At 45.2% G+C, this 16,321-nt stretch overlaps 1 long non-coding RNA gene across 1 annotated transcript; it reads right to left on the bottom strand.

Moving 5' to 3' along the window:
- Nucleotides 1-8,791: 8,791 nt before the first annotated feature.
- On the bottom strand, nucleotides 8,792-10,962 carry LOC120437029. The gene is made up of 3 exons (XR_005610768.1): nucleotides 10,774-10,962; nucleotides 10,139-10,691; nucleotides 8,792-9,700 (listed from the first exon to the last, which is right to left on the bottom strand). It is a non-coding gene; the product is annotated as an uncharacterized LOC120437029 (long non-coding RNA).
- Between the last annotated feature and the right edge of the window lie 5,359 nt (nucleotides 10,963-16,321).

Genomic DNA, 16,321 nt, shown 5'->3' on the forward strand with positions numbered 1-16,321 from the left:
TGTTCAAAAAATTATTTAATATGAAAGCAATAGGCAGACTGTTACAGGCATAGCCCTAAAGAATGCAGCCTCATGGGCAGTGTAGCCCAGCTGTAAGTAAGCTATTAAGACTCGACTGTACACTGTGTTCGTATTTTTCTCAGAAACAATAAGTTCTGTTGGAGCAGCCTTTCAACGCCTCTCTACGGTGGCCCTGAAGTGCAAACCACAAAAACAAATCACAAAACGCACAACAAATTGAAAAGCGCAACAACAAATCACTTAACGCAAAAACAAATTGAAAAGCGCAAAAACAAATTCACTTAACGCAAAAACAAATTGAAAAGCGCAACAACAAATCTCTTAACGCAAAAACAAATTGAAAAGCGCAACAACAAATCACTTAATGCAAAAACAAATTGAAAAGCGCAAAAAACAAATCACAAAACGCAAAACAAAACCAAACCGGAAGAGGTAGGTACCAATGCTGCAACAACAGGCATCACTGATTGGATGATGGATCCGTAGCCTTTTGAACCGGAAGTTGTTCTGCCGAACGTGGTTATGAGAAAGAGCAGTCAACGGCTGTATCCCAATTCAGGGTCTGCAGCCTTAAAGTACGCAGCCTCAACGATTCTCAAGGGCCGCATACTTAAAAACGCTAAGGCCGGAAGTGCGAGGCTTGTGAAATGGGACGGTCTAGCCTCCGTCGCGCTGCCCAGGTTGCCTAGCAACCATAACACCAACCGCTGGAAACGTTTCATACAGCTTTGACGGAAATGAAGGAGAACATATTTTGTTCGTGTGTTTGTTTCTACACGAGCTTTGTGTGATTTAATAAGTATCTGAGGCTGAGACCACAGGACTGTAAAATATGATTGCTGGCCTTCATATCTGTACTGAACAGTCATTTAAGATTAGCTAGTAAATAACAATTAGCTAATGTTGTTCATGAGACTAAAGTCAGTGTAAATATGATATGGCCAATATCATAGTTATTATATTAATCGTAAGTTATTACAGCAGTGAGTTTGAACTCTCAAATCAAATCACTTCTATTGTCACATCACATGTGCAGGTACACTGGTACAGCACATGTGAGTGAAATTCATGTGAGTGAACTCTGTGTCTAATACTGAGCTTCAGTAAAGATTCAAGTTGCAGTTATTTATATGTCCTATCACCTTAAATCTTCACTCAAAGACAAGTATCTTTGACAGTGTATATGTAGATGTATTATATATAAGAGACAAATATTGTCCGTGTAATATGTTAGCATTACTAAATTTGGCTCAATGCTTACATATATGTGTAAAAAGAAAATGTACGAGCTGTGATAACTGTTTCTGATAGAATGAAGAGTAGACTGATATATTAAATATCCCTTTATTGGGTGAGAAAATCAGACCATGTCATAACTGCTTTAAGTCATACAGAATAGATATCAGAGCCATAAACAGGCTGACTTCTGCTAAATGGGTCAAACTGGGCAGAAAGTATACAAACACATCCTTATAGAATATGATGTAACACTATAGATCAACTTACCTCAGAATATATAAAGCATATAAACAATTACAGCAATATGATGCAACAAACACAGCAGTGCTACTAATCCAAAATACTCAAAGCTTCATAGAACTGAAACAAACATTTATTTTTAGCTCCATTCTGCTGCTGATACATACTTTAGGTTTCTGAATATTAAACTTGTTGCTGCCTTTCATAGTGTGTAACTTGAAGGCCCTGAGTACTTTCTCCCACACTGAAAACACTGGGATGATAACATTATTTGAACATTACCTAATAAGACTGATTCAGGACAGACAATTAGTTATGTTAAACTTTCCTAGCAGTCCTTCACAAACAGGGAACAGTCTGTCTATTCTCCCCATCTGTCAGCTGCTGCTGGCTCTTCCTCCTCCTCTTCCTCACACACTGCTGAGTTTGTCCTGGTGGATCATCAGGGTGCAAAGCCTCACAGATGATGTGCAGCAGTGGGTCCCTCAGTCTGTCCTCACTCTGGACACTTGCAGTTGTCACACATGGAAATCAAATGTGTGATAAGCTGCAGGATTCAAACACAAGTGTAACTTATAAATACATGTTCATACTTTTATTCCACGATCAGAGAGAAAGAAACAGAGAGAGAGTGCAGGACAGACAGACAGGTGACAGTCTCAGGTGTATACACTGCTACAAAACAGCACAAGAGAAGGAGGATTTAGTGTTTGTGTTATTACGAGTGCTAAACAAGAAGAGTTCCCAGATGGTCCAGTGGACACATGTGTGACTCCTGTGATTAAAGCATCTTTCTTTCAGCTTAACGAGTGAACCGTCAGCTCGTTCAAACACACGTTAAAGTCCGTTTGGCTCGACACCACCGAACAGAGGCAGCAATATAACATAGCTAACATTAACAGTGCAGTGAATCCTGCTTGTGCCGTCATATTCAGGACTGCAAACCGAGCAGCATCACTGACTTTCAGCTTGTTGTGTTTGTGGATATATGACTGACTTTAATTATCCATAAAATCATCACATTCTCTGTAAGATTAAGGTCATCTATTGTATTATTATATTTTAAATGCTTTAAAACAAAGTAAACGCTGAAAGTACAAACATCGCTAATGGCAAATAACTTTGCCGACATGTGGCCAACAGTAGTGTTTTAATGTTCCTCATTATTAAACATTTGCACATAAAAAGTGACATCATATTCAGTACTTACGTTTAACAGTTTACTCTTCGTCGCTACGCTTCTGCCGTCTGCGGCAAAATTATCCACAGTGACTGCCGGCGCTATGAATTGTGGGATATGTTGGGCCACGAAGTCTACACCGCCACAGCCTTAAAATTCAGTGAAATGAAGGGCGAATTTGAGGGCGCGATTTCGAGCAGCCTTTGAATTGGGACAGCCTTCGCGCGCCGCTGTGACGTAATCGGCCTTAAAATGCAGCCTTTAAGGCTGCAGACCCTGAATTGGGATACAGCCAACATGTTTTGTCCAAGTTGTGGAAAAAAGTTGGTAGAGCAGTCACCAAACTTCCGAACAGAACAACTTCCGGTTCAAAAGGCTACCGGATCCATCATCCAATCAGTGATGCCTGTTGTTGCAGCATTGGTACCTACCTCTTCCGGTTTGGTTTTTGTTTTTGCGCTTTTCAATTTGTTTTTGCGTTAAGTGAATTGTTGTTGCGCTTTTCAATTTGTTTTTGTGTTAAGAGATTTGTTTTTGCGCTTTTCAATTTGTTTTTGCGTTAAGAGATTTGTTTTTGCGCTTTTCAATTTGTTTTTGCGTTAAGTGAATTTGTTTTTGCGCTTTTCAATTTGTTTTTGCGTTAAGTGAATTTGTTTTTGCGCTTTTCAATTTGTTTTTGTGTTAAGAGATTTGTTTTTGCGCTTTTCAATTTGTTTTTGCGTTAAGTGAATTTGTTTTTGCGCTTTTCAATTTGTTTTTGCGCTTTTCAATTTGTTTTTGCGCTTTTCAATTTGTTTTTGCGTTTTGTGATTTGTTGTTGCGCTTTTCAATTTGTTTTTGCGTTAAGTGATTTGTTTTGCGCTTTTCAATTTGTTTTTGCGCTTTTCAATTTGTTGTGCGTTTTGTGATTTGTTTTTTGCGCTTTTCAATTTGTTTTGCATTAAGTGAATTTGTTTTTGTGCTTTTCAATTTGTTTTTGCGCTTTTCAATTTGTTTTTGCGCTTTTCAATTTGTTGTGCGTTTTGTGATTTGTTTTTGTGGTTTGCACTTCAGGGCCACCGTACCTCTCTCTGTCTCTCGCAAGCAAAGCTGACCCAAACAACAGAGTAAAGCTTGTTTTCGGCTACGAGCCTGACACGAACCCGACGTATTAGCCAGAGGTCCGTTTACTACGGTTCGGAGCCGCGGACCTGTTTTATATACGCGCGGAATAGTTTCTTATACAAGATCGCTGCAAAAAGTGCAGCCTTACCTAATGTCCACCCTACTGTTACTCATTTTATGTTAAGATTTAAAAATCTAGTTGGTGTTGGTATGGCGAGTAACCTACAGTAATAGTAACAAATCACACAGCAATAGTACATTCATGTAGTTGTAAAAATCAAATCAAAATCAAATCCAAAGTATTCAGAATATGTTACTCTCAGTGAGTAACGGAACGGATTACTGTCAGGGATCCTGGGTCTGAGCGACCCAGGATCCCTGAGCAGTTATGGACTTTTTATATTATGCATTGTTGGTGTTGCTGCCCCTCTTCTCCATGCTTGTAGATATGAGTGTGTGTGGGTGTGTGTATTTGTCAGGTGTGTCTGAACACTTGTTTACAGGCACCTTCAGGCCTGGTGGGTGTGGCCCTGCTAGGGGACTGACCACACCCGAAGCCACACACCTGCTGCTGATCAGGGCTCGTCGGGGGAGCTACTTAGGAGAGTCTTGGAGCTCCCACCGGTGTGGGATTATTGAGTTAGACTCCCAAGTCAGTGTGTGTTAGTCCAGGAAGCACAGATCGTGTTTGACTTTACAGGTTTACATATAAAGTCAATGGAGGAGCGCGATAAAGCGCGACTGGGGGTCGTGCAAAACTTCAGAAGCAGATTTTCTTCTCTGCCTGCTTCGCGCAACCAAGTAGCGCGACTGACGCATTTGAAGCGCGAAATAAAATACGCGCTGCAGTTTGTGTGGTGCATTTTGTGCATTTGCGCTTATCGCGTCTACCGCTTGAGTTGGAAAAATCTGAACTCCAGCGTCAAATCGCGCTGCGACAACCAATCAGGAGCCTGGTGACGTGATGCTCTGACCTAGTTCAAAGGGGCAGGTCCAGCCACAGCCATTCATTCTAGCAACCAGTTGTCTTCTGATGAGGCAGCAGGCTCTCCAGGGCAGAAACAATGTTCTTATTTTTCTCCTCCTTCTCCCTGAGGCTCTTCCACTTTAAGCTGGGTCCTTTTTATTCCCGTCTCTCTGTAAATAGTTATATTTTATATATTTCTCTTTAATGTTTTTCTGTTTGAGCATCTTAATATTATTTCAAATAATTTTTTGTGTAAAGCATCCTTTACGCTGCTGCTCTGCTCTCCACAGTGAATAGAGAAGGGAGACTCTCTCTTCAAACGCTAGATCGACAGCTGCCGTCTTGCAAACATACCATCTCGCACTACTTCCTCCCACATTTCCGCTTCACGTGTGTGAAAATTGCATATTTTAAAGCGCGACCAGTTCGCTTTGGACGCGCTTCGAGGTGCGAATGTGCACGCGACCAGCTAGGGGCGTGTGGCGCTTTTTGGTCGCGTCTATCACGTTCGGTGTGAACGCACCGTAACACACCTTTTTGAGAAAAACTGTCTGAAAAATCCTCAGTACTATAAATTCAGGTCTTTGACATTTAATGAGAAAAGGGATTTCACTCAAACACTTGATTGTTTTTAGGAAACAGCAACTAATACACAAAGCCTGTGAGTGCTCCACCTCTGCCTGTCTGAAGCATGTATTCATTCAAAGTTTGGAGACGGATGAAATAGAACAGATAATCACGATGCCTTGAGTTACACTTACAGCATGATTTCAAGGTTAGAAACACCCAGAATAACAGAGTTTCTGTTGCTGTTTGAAGCCTTCTGTTACGGTTTGGAGGAGGACTCAAGTGCAGGACTCCGGTTCTGATGCTCACAAGAAGGGTTTATTTACAATTCACCAGGTGTATATACAAGAATGTGCGGGGGGTGCTATATACAGCTGAGTGAGGGGAGAAGGGTCTCCAGGGAGGTCCAGGGGAAAGCACGCGTTCTTCAGATTATCCACTCACATGATCACAGGCTCACACTCCGACACTGCCACACGGGAATCACACGGGGGAAAAATCCAGGAAGCTCTGTAGACAGGGAGACAGGGTTACGTACGACGCACACAGGAAAACACTCTTAACTAACTTGCTGTAGCTTGACTTCACTAACGCGTGGTAGACAACGATCCAGCGACGAACAGCAGTCACCTCCTGGCTTAAATGCTGATCACCTTGATGAGACCCAGGTGTCTCATCTCCCGAGGGCGTGGGCCGGGCGTGAACCCACAGTGAGTTCCGCCCGTGAGAGAGGAGAGGAGAGAAAGAGGAAGAGAGAGAAACAGAGAGAGTGCTGATCAGCGTGCAGCTGATCCGCCTGGCCGTGACAGTACCCCCCCCGACGGGAGCCTCCCGGCGACCCCCAGGCTTGTCAGGGTGAACCGCATGGAACGCCCGCACCATACCCCGATCCAGAAGGGCCGCCCGCAGGATCCAAGAACGCTCTTCCATCCCGTAGCCCTCCCAATCCACGAGATACTGCAGACCGCGCCCCTGGCGCCGGACATCCAAGATCCGCGAAATGGTGAAAGCCGGGTGGCCATCAATGACCCGGGCGGGTGGAGGGGGTCTGGAAGGAGGGCACAGAGGACTAGAGAGGCACGGCTTCACTTGTGACATGTGAAAGGTGTTATGGATTTTCATATTCCGGGGCAGTTTAAGACGGACAGAGACAGGGTTAATCACAGAGTCGACTTCAAAGGGACCAATGAAAGTGGGAGACGGTTTCTTGGATTCAGACCTGAGTGGGACGAAGCTGGTGGACAGCCAAACCTTTTGTCCAGGTGTGTAGGTGGGAGCAGGGGTCCGGTGGCGATCCGCCAGGCGCTTATTGCGTTCCACGGAGAAGGGCGGCCCGAGTCGCTCTCCAGGCGCGCCGACACCTCCGAAGATGCTGTTGGACAGAGGGAACAAAGTGCTCACCTTCGACTGCTGGGAAGAGTGGCGGTTGATAGCCCATGGACACCTCGAAAGGGGACACACCGGTGGCAGAGGAGGTAAGGCTGTTATGAGCATACTCAATCCATGACAGTTGCTCGCTCCAAGTGGACTGGTTAGTGGATACCAGGCACCGGAGAGCCGCTTCGAGCTCCTGGTTGGCACGCTCCGTTTGGCCATTGGTCTGTGGGTGCAAACCAGAGGAGAGACTGACCTGAGCTCCGAGGGCACTGCAGAACTCCTTCCAGACACGTGACGTAAACTGCGGTCCTCTGTCTGACACAATGTCCGTGGGGATTCCATGGAGGCGAAAAACGTGGTTAGTGAGTAGCCGGGCGGTCTCTAGAGCAGTGGGGAGCTTAGGGAGGGCGACAAAATGAGCAGCTTTGGAGAAACGGTCCACAATGGTGAGAATGACAGCGTTACCTGACGAGACGGGCAGACCAGTGATGAAGTCAACAGCGATGTGCGACCAGGGACGACTCGGAGTCGGCAGAGGTTGGAGGAGGCCAAAGGGTGGTTGATGGACGCTCTTGTTTTGAGCGCAGGTCGAGCATGCGGAAATATACTCGCGGACGTCTTTGGCAAGGGAAGGCCACCAGGTGAAACGTTGAAGGAAGGTAATAGTGCGGTGGATCTGGCCGTATGAGCCCAATGTAACACTCGTGACCTTACTGAGGAGGGGACGAAAAGCAACCCTGGAGGTCCCGTTCCGGGGTCTGGTTCTGTCCGTTGAGCCTCTCGAATGGCCGACTCGATCTCCCAGGTCAGAACCCCGATTACACAGGTGGGCGGTAGAATGGGAGAGTCCCGAGCTGCGTCTTCGGAGGCGGGCGAATTGGCGTGAGAGGGCGTCTGGCTTGACATTACGGGAACCAGGTCTGTAAGTGATCGTGAACTGAAATCTAGTAAAAAACAGGGCCCACCTGGCTTGCCTGGCGTTGAGGCGTTTTGCCGATCGAATGTACTCCAGGTTCTTGTGATCGGTCCAGACCACAAACGGCTGGGCAGCGCCTCAAGCCAATGGCGCCACTCCTCCAGGGCTAGCTTGATGGCTAGTAGCTCTCGATCTCCCACATCATAGTTGCTCTCTGCGGAGGAGAGACGGCGTGAAAAGTAGGCACAGGGGTGCAGCTTACCTCCTTGCCGCTGGGAAAGCACCGCCCCCACTCCAGCGTCCGAGGCATCCACCTCCACAATGAACTGCAGGTTGAGATCGGGTTGGACGAGGATGGGCGCCGAGGCAAAGCGGTCCTTCAGATGGGCAAATGCTCGTTGAGCCAACTCATCCCAGCAGAAGGGAACCTTGGGAGAAGTAAGACGGGTCAGAGGCAGGGCAAGTTTACTGTAGTCGCGAACAAAGCGACGATAAAAGTTTGCGAACCCCAGGAAGCTTTGAAGCTGTCTACGGTTGGAAGGAGCCGGCCAGTCAACAACGTCTTGAACTTTTGCGGGATCAGTTTTGAGGTTACCATGATCGATAACGTGGCCCAGGAAGGAAACAGTTGAGACATGAAACTCACATTTCTCCCCTTTAACAAAGAGACGATTTTCGAGGAGACGCTGAAGGACTTGCCTGACATGGCGTTGGCGGTCGGCGATGGAGCGGGAGAAGATGAGGATGTCGTCCAAGTAGACGAAAACGAAATGGTCGATGAAATCTTGGAGTACGTCGTTCACGGGAGCCTGAAACACAGCTGGAGCATTGGTGAGACCGAAAGGCATTACAAGATATTCAAATGGCCCAGGTGAGTATTGAAAGCCATCTTCCACTCGCCTCCTCCTGATCCTCACCAGATGGTAGGCGTTGCGCAGGTCCAACTTTGTGAAAATGGTGGCCCCTGGAGAAGCTCGAACGCGGAACTCAGCAGAGGAGGGGATACTTGTTTTAACGGTGATGGAGTTGAGGCGCGATAGTCAATACAGGGGTCAGACTCTTATCTTTCTTGGTGACAAAAAGAAACCAGCGGCAACAGGTGAGGACGAGGGGCGAATGAGACCAGCGGCAAGTGACTCATTGATGTATTTTTCCATGCTTTCCCGCTCCGGTCGAGACAGGCTGTACAACCTACTGGTCGGGAGTGGCGCGCCTGGGAGGAGGTCAATCCCACAATCATACGGCCGTTGAGGGGGGAGGGAGCGTGCCTTATCTTTACAAAACACTTGCGCTAGGTCATGATAAACAGATGGTATGGAGGACAGATCAGGCGGTTCTGCAACAGTTCTATTGGGTGATAGGCTCATGGCGGGGGTGGCGGCTTTCAAACAGGACATGTGACACTCCTCCCCCCACCCCGAAATACTTTCTTTCCTCCAATCAATCACAGGGTTATGTTGACATAGCCAGGGATAGCCTAAGACTAGTGGTGTGAGTGGGGCTTTAAAGACGTACAACTGTATGGTTTCAACATGATTGCCAGAAAGAGTCAGGGAAACTGGTTCTGTGATATGAGTAATGTCTGGAAGACGCTGGCCACTAAGGGCTGTGACTTGGAGTGAATGAGACAGAGGCTCCGTGATAAAACCTAATTTGAGCGCCAGCGAGGCATCAATAAAATTCTGTTCTGCCCCGGAATCGATCAGAGCGTCGAGAGAATGAGTCTTGAGACGAACCGTTAGCTTAGCTGCAATCATGAGACGAGGAGGAGACTGAGAACAGGTGACCTCGCCCACCCGTACACTCCTCACTACTGGCGGGCGCTGTCTTTTGGCCGAGCTGGGCAATCCATGGCAATATGGCCCTTGCGGCCACAATAAAAGCACTCACCGGCTCTCCTGCGACGATACCGCTCCTCGGGCGACAGTCTGGAGCGGCCCAGTTGCATGGGCTGTTCACTTTCCTCCATGCTATCCGATGCGTGACTGCCGCTAAGCGCGCCTCCACCTGACGTCGTCTCCATGCGCCCCGGGGGCCTCTGGGAAATGTAGTTTCCGGTTCCCCGACGCGCCCGTAGGTGCTCATCTATCTTCACACATAGTGTAATCACATCAGACAGGGTCTTAGGAACATCTCTCATCATCAGTTCTCTCTTTAACTCATCACAAATATTATTCAAGAGAGTACTTATCAATGCCAACTGCCCCCACCCAGTTTCTTCGGCCAGAGTCCAGAATTCGACCGAAAAATCCGCCATACTCCGCCTCCCCTGCTTCAAATTTAACAGTCTGTGGGCGGCCGCCTCCGCTCCGGTGCCCCTTTCAAAAACACTTTTAAATTTGGTGAGGAAGTCCTCGTAAGAAATCTCAGGGCTGTTCTTAAACGGCTTGCGCCCAGTTTAATGCCTGCCCACGTAACAGTTGAACCATAAAGGCGATTTTGGCCCCGTCTGTCTCATACGTTCTTCGTAACTGACGGAATTGTAGTGTGATCTGAGTCAAAAATCCACCACATTTATCGAACTCACCCGAGAAAGGCTCCGGCGCTGGTAACGATCGCTCTGGAGGTTCAGTGGAAGCCGGTGCGGGGGAAACAGGCGGAGCGGCTGCAGATGGATTCGGGGCCGATAGCTGAGGAGAAACAGACGGAGGGGGTGAGGGTGGGCTTACCGATGGTAGATGTTGAGCGAGGACTTGAGTGAGTGCAGCCAGTTGTTGATTTATGTGCCGAAGCATGTGTTCGTGGCGTTCCAGAATTGCCTCCGGGGTGAGGACAGGTTGCTGGGTGGGATTTGAGTCCGCTGAGTCCATGATGGCTGGATCGTTATTGTTACGGTTTGGAGGAGGACTCAAGCGCAGGACTCCGGTTCTGATGCTCACAAGAAGGGTTTATTTACAATTCACCAGGTGTATATACAAGAATGTGCGGGGGGTGCTATATACAGCTGAGTGAGGGGAGAAGGGTCTCCAGGGAGGTCCAGGGGAAAGCACGCGTTCTTCAGATTATCCACTCACACGATCACAGGCTCACACTCCGACACTGCCACACGGGAATCACACGGGGGAAAAATCCAGGAAGCTCTGTAGACAGGGAGACAGGGTTAAGTACGACGCACACAGGAAAACACTCTTAACTAACTTGCTGTAGCTTGACTTCACTAACGCGTGGTAGACAACGATCCAGCGACGAACAGCAGTCACCTCCTGGCTTAAATGCTGATCACCTTGATGAGACCCAGGTGTCTCATCTCCCGAGGGCGTGGGCCGAGGGCGTGAACCCACAGTGAGTTCCGCCCCGGCGAGAGAGGAGAGGAGAGAAAGAGGAAGAGAGAGAAACAGAGAGAGTGCTGATCAGCGTGCAGCTGATCTGCCTGGCCGTGACACCTTCTATTAAAAAGCACATTTCATCACTTCTTCCTCTCAGCAGCTTTAGTGAAGTGACACTTTAGCCTGTCACTAATCTCTCATGCAAAGAAAAACACAGATGCCTGTGCTGTCACTCACTATGGAAAGCTGGCATAAGCTTTCTCATTATTAATTAGCATAGATTATCACTAGGTGTCATACTGTACCCATGTTTTTATCCCAATTACTGCAATAAAGAGAATTTAATTATTTAATGTTTTGAAATAAAATGTGCTTGAGCTCAGAATCTTTTAATTGTCACAGTTTTGGGTCCTTTTGACTCAGTGTTTTTGAGTTCTTGTGTTTTAGTGTTATTTTGTATCATAGGTCACACTCTGGTTCATTTGTAGTCTTAGTTATTCTGTTTTGAGTTTCTTATATTTCCTGTTTAGCGTCTTGATTATCAGATTCCCTCTTCTGTCTTTGGCCTCTGTGTCTCTCTGTGTGTCTGTGTTTATATATGTTGTGAGTTCTTGTGTCTTGCGTCCCTCCTCATGTTTCATTCTCTTCCCCCCTGCCTGTCATGTTTCTCATGTCTCCTCTCGTTCCCTTGCTCCCTCTAATCTACCTTTCCTCCACTTCTCTGTCAAACTCATGTGTCAGTCTTGCGTTCCTTATGTGTCTTCTTTTCCCTCGTCATTGTACTTTGTGTTTGCCGCTGTCTCCCTAAGTATAGTGTCGCATTCGCCCTCATGGCTGTGCGTTTCCCCTGTGTGCCTCTTCGTATGTTTAGTTTATATATGTCCCAGTAAAGTTTTGCATTATTTGCCTTTCAGCAAATAAAGCTGTGTTTTTGAGTTTCCCGTCTCCGTGAGTCTGCATTTTGGGTGCCTGCATTACAGCCGTCTATGACATTAATATCAAACCTCTTTAGTGCAAACAAGATACTTACTCCAGTGTATAAACTACACCTTGGACATCCATTCAAAAACACAATCATGACTGTTATAACTGTATGACTCTGATACAGGATATTGGACTGGATTATCAAAGTTAAAGAGGTAATTGCAGGCTAGCCAACAAGCTACCAGGCTAACAGCTGAGAAAGCTAACAGCTGACCGAGGAAACAGCTGACTGAACCTGCTCCCAGTGGAACCAGATAAAATGGGGCTGAAGAGGACTCCGTCAGCTGAGGAAGTCGGGGACATTAAAAGGTCTCTTTACTTCTTAATGGAGGAAATTTCCACTATCAGGTTGCAGCAGAAAAGTATCCTTGAAATTGTGGAGGTAAAGCTCCTTCACATCCAAAATGCAGAAAAATTACTCGACTACCAGGATCACATCACATTGTGCAACTCTCATAGACAACATTTTTACAAATGACTTTAAAAATAAGACTGTAAATGGACTCCTGATTAATGACATAAGTGACCATCTTCCAATTTTTACCATCTATGATAGGAATTACAAGATCAATAAAGTGGACAGTAAAAAAGAGTACAGGCGAATAAGAACAGAAGAAAGAGTGAATGCACTGAAAAAAGATTTAATGAAACAGAACTAGGGTGAAATATATCAGAAACAAGACTTTCATAGTGCGTATAATGAATTCCTTAGAATATTTACATTATTGTATAATACCAACTGTCCAATAAAGCAATATAGTAGGAAACATAAATATATGGGCTGTCCATGGATAACAAAAGGTCTGCAAAATGCATCTATAAAGAAAAATGCTCTATACAGACATTTCTTAAGAAAGAGAACTGAAGATGCTGAAATCAGATACAAAAGATATAGAAATAAGTTAATTAATATATTTAGATATAGTAAAAAGGAATACTATAAGAAGCAATTAGATATAAATAGAAATAATATTAAAAGTTTATGGGAAATACTGAACAGTGTTATAAAACGTGGGGCTGGACAAAAGAACTATCCCAAGTATTTAATTTGTAATGACCGTTGTTAAAATCTCCCAGTTCTTTTAATCTTTGGGCTGAAGGAAGGACAATACTCGGTGTATAAATGCTCAATCAACAATATTTTATTTCCATACAATTCAACACTTAAGAGCATAAGAACCATCATGATGGGGAGACCTGCCTGCAGAGGGTCACAGCAAGTCTCAAAATGGTGACGGGTTACTCAGCTTCTTATAGCCCCTAGTGGCCCCCACCTAGTCGTAAAAGCCTAAACATTCACATGTTTTCTCTCTTACGGCGCCTAAGTTATGACCTCGACTCCTTGTCTTTCTGCTCTCTGTAAAGGTGGGGGTATGGAATGTGGTCTTCTCTTCTTCTATTCTAGACACAAGGTCTCCTGCACACAACATTCTCTTCATGATTCAGCAGTATGAAATGTCAAGAAACCATGTAACACATTCAACAGTGTCGAGTAATACAGGTCAATCCAATAGATCTAATGATTTTCACACTCTTTTAAGTCAGAAGTATAATGCAAACTAAAACTACATACTGATCACACACTCTACATTAAGGGGTATAATATGATCTACAGCAGTATCATAATTCAACTACTTTGATTACATATATAAGGTAACATATGATAATAGAATAATCTCACACCGTGAAGAATATAATATGGATGTTGTGGCAATCTTTGGATTGTACTGATATTATTAATAATGATAATAATAATAATAAATTTTATTTATGAGCGCCTTTCAAGTCACCCAAGGACACTTTACAATAGGATCAAAACATAATAAAACAATGACAAAATAAGAACAATAAAACAAAAAGCACAAGATAAAATTAACTAACAGTGGATTCACAGTGAATATGCAGATTTGAACAGATGGGTTTTGAGTTGGGATTTAAACTGGGGGAGAGAACCAATGTTTCTTATATTTGGGGGTAGAGAGTTCCACAGCCTGGGAGCAGAGCAACTGAAAGCTCTGCTTCCCATGGTGGTGAGGCGGAAGGAAGGTACAGCAAGCTGGATAGAAGAAGAAGATCGAAGTGAACAGGCAGAGCAGGTACTGCTTAACAGGTCAGAAAGATAAGGAGGAGCGAGGTTATGAATGGCCTTGAAGGTGAGCAGAAGAAGTTTGAATATTATCTGGAATTTCACAGGGAGCCAGTGAAGTTCCTGAAGAACAGGGGTGATGTGCTGGTAGGAGGGGGTTCTGGTGATAATGCGAGCAGCAGAGTTCTGAACCAGTTGAAGCTTATGGAGGGGTTTTTGGGGGAGACCATGCAAAAGAGAATTGCAGTAGTCAATACGGGAGGTAACAAGACTGTGGACAAGAATGGACGTAGACTGGGTGGAAAGAGAAGGAAGTAATCTGTTAATATTGCGTAGATGGAAGTAGGCAGAACGGGTGAGATTATTGATGTGAGATTTATAGGATAGTGAACTGTCCAGGATGACACCAAGGCTCTTAACCTGAGAAGGGAAAACTGTGGAGTTATCGATAGTGAGTGAGAAATGGTTCTCCTTCAAAAGGTTGGATTTGGTACCAATAAGAAGGATTTCAGTTTTATCCTCATTGAGCTTGAGAAAATTAGACATAAACCAGGATTTTAACTCGGATAGACATTCTGAAAGGGAGGAAGGTGGGAGGGAGGAATCAGGCCTGCAGGTGAGATATAACTGGGTGTCATCAGCAAAACAGTGAAACTGAAGATCAAATTTGCGGAAAATGGTACCTAGAGGGAGGATGTATATTATGAAGAGAAGAGGGCCTAAAACTGAGCCTTGGGGTACACCAGAGGTGACGGGGAATAGACGAGAGCGGAATGATCTTAGTTGAATAAACTGGGAGCGGTCGAGGAGATATGATTGAAACCAGGCGAGGGGTGTGTCAGAGATGCCGAGAGAGGAAAGTCTGCTTAGAAGTACAGAGTGAGAGATGGTGTCGAAGGCTGAGCTCAGATCTTAAAAGGACGAGAATGGTGAGAAGACCAGAGTCAGCTCCGATTAGAAGATCGTTAGTGACTTTAAGTAAAGCAGTTTCTGTACTGTGACATGAGCGAAAACCAGATCGAAATCTCTCGTAAATATTATTATTAACCAGGTGTACATGAAGTTGAGCTGCAACCACTTTTTTGAGTATTTTAGAAATGAAGGGTAGATTGGAAATCAGACGGAGGTTGTTAAAGTTGTTAGGATCTAAAGAAGGTTTTTTCAGTATAGGAGTGACTAGAGCAGTCTTGGATAAGGAGGGAACGATACCGGCGGTGAGAGAAGAGTGAATGATAGCTGAGATGAGTGGAAGTAGAGAAGAGAGGCAGGATTTCACAAGCCCTGTGGGCATGGGGTCAAGATGACATGTGGAAGGCTTTGATTTACATATGAACTCGGAAATATCGGATAAATCGGGAAGATGAAAAGTGGAAAATGGCTCAAAAAGGAGAAAAGGTTCTGGAGAAGGGGTAGACACAACATTTGATCTGAGTTGCTGGTGGATGTTATTGATTTTCGTAGTCCAGAACAGCATCAAGGAGTTGCAGGTTTCAGAAGAATAGAAGTGTGGTGGTAAAGTGTTTGGGGGTTGAATTAGTTTGTTGGGAACTGAAAACAGAGTCCTTGCATTACCCTAATAAGACCTGATAATCCTCTGCCTCTGTCAGTGCGCCCCAGGGTGGCTGTGGCTACAATGTAGCTTGCCATCACCAGTGTGTGAATGTGTGTGTGAATGGGTGAATGACTGGATATGTAAAGCGCTTTGGGGTCCTTAGGGACCATAAAGGCGCTATATAAATACAGGCCATTTACCTGATAATACCAGAGTAGAAGCTTTGTTTGGCCTTGCTGATGGAGTCTTTATACTGAAGTACATGGTATATATAGATTTCTGAATCAACAGTTAAACCAGATTTCTTATATTTACGCTCTAGCTGCCGAGCTTTGGCCTTCAAAGCTCGGAGGTCAGAGGTAAACTAGGCAGCAGAGCGAGCAAAGGAAACAGAGTGGGTTTTCACAGGAGCCAGAGAATCAAGGACAGTGCGTAGACAATTATTATAATATAACAACAAATCATCAGGAGTAGAATAGAAGTCTGGAATCTGAACATTGTCCAAACTGGTAGTGAGAATGTCCATATCAATGTCCTTGATGTTGCGGAACGAGATGAGACGGGTTGGCTTGGTAGAAGCGCAGCAGGGAATGAGGTTAAATGAAAGGAGGAAGTGGTCAGTTATGGGGATTTCAGTAGCAGAAAGATTCGAGAGAGTAAGACCAGAACAGCAGACCAAGTCCGGGGTGTGTCCTTTAGAGTGAGTGGGAAAGTCAGTAAATTGTTTAAATTCAGAGCCTTCGAGACAGGAGGAAAAGTCTCTGGTGAGCAGACGGTCATTATTATCCATATGAATGTTGAAATTTCCCACCAAGATAACAT

The sequence above is a fragment of the Oreochromis aureus genome, unplaced genomic scaffold (assembly GCF_013358895.1).
Source record: "Oreochromis aureus strain Israel breed Guangdong unplaced genomic scaffold, ZZ_aureus HiC_scaffold_370, whole genome shotgun sequence".
Classification (NCBI taxonomy): Eukaryota; Metazoa; Chordata; class Actinopteri; order Cichliformes; family Cichlidae; genus Oreochromis; species Oreochromis aureus.